The sequence below is a fragment of the Arachis stenosperma genome, chromosome 9 (assembly GCF_014773155.1).
Source record: "Arachis stenosperma cultivar V10309 chromosome 9, arast.V10309.gnm1.PFL2, whole genome shotgun sequence".
NCBI classification, from domain to species: Eukaryota; Viridiplantae; Streptophyta; class Magnoliopsida; order Fabales; family Fabaceae; genus Arachis; species Arachis stenosperma.
In genome coordinates, this window is record NC_080385.1 from 136,340,608 (window position 1) to 136,346,674 (window position 6,067).

General features: G+C 35.9%; 1 non-coding gene across 1 annotated transcript; it reads right to left on the reverse strand.

The window, feature by feature from the left end:
• Positions 1-4,732: 4,732 nt before the first annotated feature.
• LOC130953313 (small nucleolar RNA R71) lies at positions 4,733-4,836 on the reverse strand. Its single transcript, XR_009075484.1, has one exon. It is a non-coding gene; the product is annotated as a small nucleolar RNA R71 (small nucleolar RNA).
• Between the last annotated feature and the right edge of the window lie 1,231 nt (positions 4,837-6,067).

Below are 6,067 nucleotides of genomic sequence, written 5' to 3' on the forward strand. Positions count from 1 at the left end.
TGACACCTAGGGTCGAGGCCAAGATACAAAAAGAAAAGAAAAATGCTAGAAAATAAGTGCTGCTTCAAGGTGACAATCTATAAAGAGGATTCCATAATATCATTTGAATGAAAGTCCTAAGATCTAAGACTTCCAAAATGTGAGGACTAATGAGCACTGGAATCCTTGCATATGCATACAAATTAGAGTTCACCCCACTGTCACTTATTCACTTCACCCACTAAGGCATCATAAGCAATTCTTCAATACATTCCAATTAAGAGAATTCTTTGTGCATAGTTCTTTTCTTGCTTGGGGACAAGCAAGATTTAAGTTTGGTGTTGTGATGCCAGGGCATCTTGGCTAGTTTTACTAGCCATTTTTTGTATGCTTTAGGTTGGTTTCATGCATTTTCTTAGGAAATAAGCAAGTATTTGGTTGAAAATACAATCATACCATGATTCAAGCAAACATTGTGAATTTTGAATGATTTCATGAGAATTATGCATGAATTGAATGATAAATTGGATGATGCATGATCCCATGATTAAGAGCAAGACTTTGATGCACTTTGTTTGATTGATTTCAGGTAACAAGAAGCAAGGAAGAGCCACGTTAGTGTCTACGTTAGTGCCACTAACGTGGCCATTAACGTGGAGGAAAAGAGAAGCCCCAACGTTAGTGAAAAAGTTAATGGCATTAACTTTGAAGAAGGAGAGCATGGAATGTTAGTGGTAAAAGTAAGCACCACTAACGTTAGCGAAGGACAAGAAGACCCACATTAGCTTCCACGTTAGTTACATTAACGTGGGAACTAATGTGGAAGGAAAGAGAAACACCAACGTTAGTGAAAAAAGTGAGTGCCACTAATGTTTGTGAAGCAAGAAGACCCACGTTAGCTTCCACGTTAGTTACATTAACGTGGGAACTAACGTGGAAGGAAAGGGAGATGCCAACGTTAATGGAAAAGGTTAATGATGAGCGGATAATTTATACGCTTTTTGGCATTATTTTTAGGTAGTTTTTAGTAAGTTCAAGCTACTTTTAGGGATGTTTTCATTAGTTTTTATGTTAAATTCACATTTCTGGACTTTACTATGAGTTTTTGTGTTTTTCTGTGATTTCAGGTAATTTCTATCTGAAATTGAGGGACTTGAGCAAAACTCTGAAAAAGGCTGAAAAAAGGACTGCTGATGCTGTTGGAATCTGACCTCCCTGCACTCGAAATGGATTTTCTGGAGCTACAGAACTCCAAATGGAGCGTTATCAACGGCGTTGGAAAGTAGACATCTAGAGCTTTCCAGCAATATATAATGGTCTATACTTTATTCGGAAATTGATGACGTAACTTGGCGTTGAACGCCAAGTACATGCTGCTGTCTGGAGTTAAACGCCAGAAAAACGTCATGATCCGGAGTTGAACGCCCAAAACACGTTATAACTTGGAGTTCAACTCCAAGAAAAGCCTCAGCTCGTGGATAGATCAAGCTCAGCCTAAACATACACCAAGTGGGCCCCGGAAGTGGATTGATGCATCAATTACTTACTCATGTAAACCCTAGTAGCTAGTTTATTATAAATAGAACATTTAACTATTGTATTAGATGTCTTTTGACCACGTTTCATCTTTGGTCTCAGTTTTGTTTTATTCTTCATCTTAGGAGGCCATTGAGCACGTTTTAGGGGGCTGGCCATTCGGCCATGCCTGAACCTTTCACTTATGTATTTTCAACGGTGGAGTTTCTGCACACCATAGATTAAGGGTGTGGAGCTCTGCTGTACCTCAAGTTTCAATACAAATTACTATTACTTTCTATTCAATTCTCTTTTATTCTTATTCCAAGATATTCGTTGCACAACACCTTGATGAATGTGATGATCCGTGACACTCATCATCATTCTCACCTATGAACGCGCGTGATTGACAACCACTTCCGTTCTACCTTAGACCAGGCGCATATCTCTTAGATTCCCCAACAGAATCTTCGTGGTATAAGTTAGATAGATGGCGGCATTTATGAGGATCCAGAAGGTCTAAACCTTGTCTGTGGTATTTCGAGTAGGATTCTGGGATTGAATGACTGTGATGAGCTTGAAACTCCTGAAGGCTGGGCGTGATGACAAACGCAAAAGAATCAAGGGATTCTATTCCAACCTGATTGAGAACCGACAGATGATTAGCCGTGCTGTGACAGAGCATAGGACCATTTTCACTGAGAGGATGGGATGTAGCCACTGACAACGGTGATGCCCTACATACAGCTTGCCATGGAAAGGAGTAAGAAGGATTGAAGGAAGAGCGAGTAGTGAAGTAGAGTTTCAAGAGGAACACAGCATCTCCATACACCAATCTGAAATTCCCACTGTTAATTTACATAAGTATTTCTATCCATTTTTAATTATCTTTTATTTATTAATTTTCGAAACCCATAAACCATTTTAATCTGCCTAACTGAGATTTACAAGGTGACCATAGCTTGCTTCATACCAACAATCTCTGTGGGATCGACCCTTACTCACGTAAGGTATTACTTGGATGACCCAGTACACTTGCTGGTTAAGTTGAACGAAGTTGTGAACCATGGTATTGGCATCATGTTTTTTGGCGCCATTACCAGGGAATGAAAAGCAATGAATTTTGCAAAATGGAATAACACATGAATAACAATTTCGTCCACCAAGTTTTTGGCGCCGTTGCCGGGGATTGTTCGAGTATGGACAACTGACGGTTCATCTTGTTGCTCAGATTAGGTAATTTTCTTTTCAAAAATCTTTTTCAAAATTTTTCTTTTATTTTTCGTTTTTCTAAACTTTATTTTCGAAAAAATTAATAAAAATCCAAAAAATTAGAAAAATCATAAAAATAAAAAAATATTTTGTGTTTCTTGTTTGAGTCTTGAGTCAATCTTTAAGTTTGGTGTCAATTGCATCCTTTAAAAATTTTTCTTGCATTTTTCGAAAATTCCATGCATTCATAGTGTTCTTCATGATCTTCAAGTTGTTCTTGATAAATCTTCTTGTTTGATCTTAATATTTTCTTGTTTTGTTTTGTTTGTTGTTTTTCATATGCATTTTTCTTTTATCAGAGTCCATGCATTAAAGATTTCTAAGTTTGGTGTCTTGCATGTTTTCTTTGCATCAAAAATTTTTCAAAATTATGTTCTTAATGTTCATCATGATCTTCAAAGTGTTCTTGGTGTTCATCTTAACATTCATAATGTTTTTGTATGCATTCATTATTTTGATCTAAAAATTTCATGCATTGAGTATTTTTGTTGTTTTTATCTCTCATAATTAAAAATTCAAAAATAAAAAAAATATCTTTACCTTATTTTCCTCCAAATTTTTGAAATTTTGGGTTGACTTGGTCAAAAATTTTTAAAAATTAGTTGTTTCTTACAAGTCAAGTCAAAATTTCAATTTTAAAAATCTTATCTTTTCAAAATCTTTTTCAAAAAATCATATCTTTTTCATTTTTTTTCTATTTTTCGAAAATTTCAAAAATATTTTTCAAATTATTTTCAAAATCTTTTTCTTATCTTTATATCATATTTTCGAAAATTCACTAACAATTAATGTGATTGATTCAAAAATTTGAAGTTTGTTACTTTCTTGTTAAGAAAGGTTCAATCTTTAAATTCTAGAATCTTATCTTGTAGTTTCTTGTTAGTTAAGTCATTTTAAAAATAAAATCTTTTTCAAAATATCTTTTTCTTAAAATTTTTATCTTACCTTTTTATCTTATCCTTCTCAAAATTTTATCTTTTTCAAAATTTGATTTCAAAATATCTTATCTAACTTCTTATCTTCTTATCTTTTTAAAATTTAATTTCAAATCTTTTTCAATCAACTAACTAACTTTTTGTTTGTTTCTTATCTTTTTCAAAACCACCTAACTACTTTTCTCTCTCTAATCTTCGAAAATATCTCACCTCTTTTTCAAAAATCCTTTTTGTTCTAAATTTTAATTTTTAATTATATCTCATATTTAATTTTCGAAAATACTAACCCCTTTTTCAAAATTATTTTTGAAATTTCCCCTCTCTTTTCTTATTCTATTTAATTATTTAATTACTAACACTTCTCTTCACCTCTCTTCATCTAAAAATCCGAACCATTCTCCTTTCCTTATCCCCTTTCTTTTTCTACTAACATAAAGGAATCTCTATACTGTGACATAGAGGATTCCTCTTTCTTTTCTTGTTTTCTTCTCTTTCATATGAGCAGGAACAGGGAAAAAGGCACTCTTGTTGAAATTGATCCTGAACCTGAAAGGACTCTGAAGAGGAAATTAAGAGAAGCTAAATTACATTATTCTAAAGGTAACCTTTCAGAAATTTTCGAACAAGAGAAGGAGATGGCAGCCGAAAATAATAATAATGCAAGGAGAATGCTTGGTGACTTCACAAAGCCAACGTCCAAATTTGATGGAAGAAGCATCTCCATTCCTGCCATTGGAGCCAATAATTTTGAGCTTAAGCCTCAACTAGTTGCCTTAATGCAATAAAACTGCAAGTTTTATGGACTTCTATCTGAAGATCCTTATCAGTTTTTAACTGAGTTCTTGCAGATCTGTGAGACTGTAAAGACGAATGGAGTTGATCCTGAAGTCTACAGACTCATGCTTTTCCCTTTTGCTGTAAGAGACAGAGCTAGAATATGGTTGGATTCACAACCCAAGGATAGCCTGGACTCCTGGGATAAGCTGGTCACTGCCTTCTTGGATAAATTCTTTCCTCCTCAAAAGCTGAGCAAGCTGAGAGTGGATGTTCAAATCTTCAAACAAAAAGATGGTGAATCCCTCTATGAAGCTTGGGAAAGATACAAGCAGCTGACCAAAAGATGTCCATCTGACATGTTTTCAGAATGGACCATATTAGATATATTATATTATGGTCTCTCTGAATTTTCGAAAATGTCATTGGACCATTCTGCAGGTGGATCTATTCACCTAAAGAAAACGCCTGAAGAGGCTCAAGAACTCATTGACATGGTTGCAAACAACCAATTCATGTACACTTCTGAGAGGAATTCCGTGAATAATGGGATACCTCAGAAGAAAGAAGTTCTTGAAATTAATGCTCTGAATGCCATATTGGCTCAGAACAAAGTGTTGACTCAACAGTTCAACATAATCTCTCAAAATCTGAATGGATGGCAACATGAATCCAACAGTACTAAAGAGGCAGCTTCTGAAGAAGCTTATGATCCTGAGAACCCTGCCATGGCAGAGGTTAATTACATGGGTGAACCTTATAGAAACACTTATAACTCATCATGGAGAAATCATCCAAATTTCTCATGGAAGGATCAACAAAAGCCTCAACAAGGCTTTAACAATGGTGGACGCAATAGGCTGAGCAATAGCAAGCCTTTTCCATCATCTTCTCAGCAACAGACAGAGAATTCAGAGCAAAGCACTTCTAATTTAGCTAATCTAGTCTCTGATCTGTCTAAGGCCACTTTGAGTTTCATGAATGAAACACGGTCCTCCATTAGGAATTTGGAGGCACAAGTGGGCCAGCTGAGTAAGAAAGTCATTGAAACTCCTCCCAATATTCTCCCAAGCAATACAGAAGAGAATCCAAAAAGAGAGTGCAAGGCCATTGATATAGTCAATGTGGCCGAATGCACAAGGGAGGAGGAGGACGAAAATCCTAGTGAGGAAGACCTCCTGGGACGTTCCTCAAGCAAGAAGGAGTTTCCTATTAAAGATCCAAAGGAATCTGAGACTCATATAGAGACCGTAGAGATTCCATTGAATCTTCTTCTGCCATTCATGAGCTCTGAAGACTATTCTTCCTCTGAAGAGGATGAAGATGTAACTGGAGAGCAAGTTGCTCAATACTTAGGAGCTATCATGAAGCTGAATGCCAAGTTGTTTGGTAATGAGACTTGGGAAAGTGAACCTCCCTTGCTCATTAGTGAACTAGATACCTGGATTCAGCAAATTCTACCTCAAAAGAAACAAGATCCTGGCAAGTTCTTAATACCTTGTACCATAGGCACCATGACCTTTGGAAAAGCTCTGTGTGATCTAGGGGTCAGGGATAAATCTTATGCCACTCTCTGTAATGGAGAAGCTGGG